Genomic DNA, 884 nt, shown 5'->3' on the forward strand with positions numbered 1-884 from the left:
GGGGGGGGGTAAAAAGAAGAAAAAAGAAAAGAGCGAGAGAGGAAAAGACAAGAAAGGTGACAAAACTTTACAGAGCACTATCAAAAATGTTTAAAGAGTCACACACATGCGATGATTTGTGGCTTTGTGTCTATGAGCAGTACTGAAGTCTGTAGTAAAGCTGTTCAGAAAAGGCAAATGCAACTTGTAATTATATTCTATTCAATATTAATTTAATTCCATTTATTTAAAATAAAGTCATTTTTATTAAATTTGTATCCTCATTTTTCCCCCCATTATTTTAAAAATTCTTTAAATATATTCATTTGTAACTTTGTCTCTGTATAGTACCAAAATTACAGTACATACATTATATCCAGAAAAGGCAAAGTTGCAATGATTATCATTCATTTTTAATTTAATTTCTAAATGAGAATTAATTAAATGAAGAAAAAAAAAAATCAAAATTTTGTTTGAATTTTCTTGGAAATTTTTGAATTCAAAATGACAGAAAAATATGGTAGTTTTATATATTTTTAATTAAAATTTTACTGCAATACCTGTAAGGTGTCAGCATCATGATCGTAAGATTGTAGTTTCGATTCCTGGACCGGGCAACGCGTTGTGTTCTTCAGCATAACACTTCATTTCACATTGCTCCAGTCCACTCAGCTGGCAAAAATGAGTAACGCTGCGATGGATTGGCGTCCCGTCCGGCTGGGGAACACATATGCCATTGAAACCGGGAAACCGGGCCCATGAGCCTGGCTAGGCTTTAAAAGGGTGCATTTATTTTTTTTTACCTGTAAAAACACTGGACTAGCCAATGAAAAATGCAAACACATACTAACAATATTCTTAACAATTAAACCTGGAAAAGTAGAGCACAAGAAAAAACTCATTAA

At 32.7% G+C, this 884-nt stretch overlaps 1 protein-coding gene across 4 annotated transcripts in view; it reads right to left on the bottom strand.

Annotated features, from left to right (window-relative positions):
* The window catches only part of LOC106868963 (solute carrier family 22 member 4), a 38745-nt gene that overhangs the window by 29000 nt on the left and 8861 nt on the right, over positions 1-884 (bottom strand). Inside the window, exon 1 of one of the 4 annotated variants that reach the window (XM_052973850.1) lies at positions 540-793. The exons of the other annotated variants lie outside the window; for them this stretch is intronic. The gene's annotated coding sequence lies outside the window, so the exon portion shown is untranslated. Of the gene's footprint in view, positions 1-539; positions 794-884 lie in introns of those variants that run through there. 4 annotated transcript variants of the gene reach the window in all.

The sequence above is a fragment of the Octopus bimaculoides genome, chromosome 17 (genome assembly GCF_001194135.2).
Source record: "Octopus bimaculoides isolate UCB-OBI-ISO-001 chromosome 17, ASM119413v2, whole genome shotgun sequence".
Lineage (NCBI taxonomy): Eukaryota > Metazoa > Mollusca > Cephalopoda > Octopoda > Octopodidae > Octopus > Octopus bimaculoides.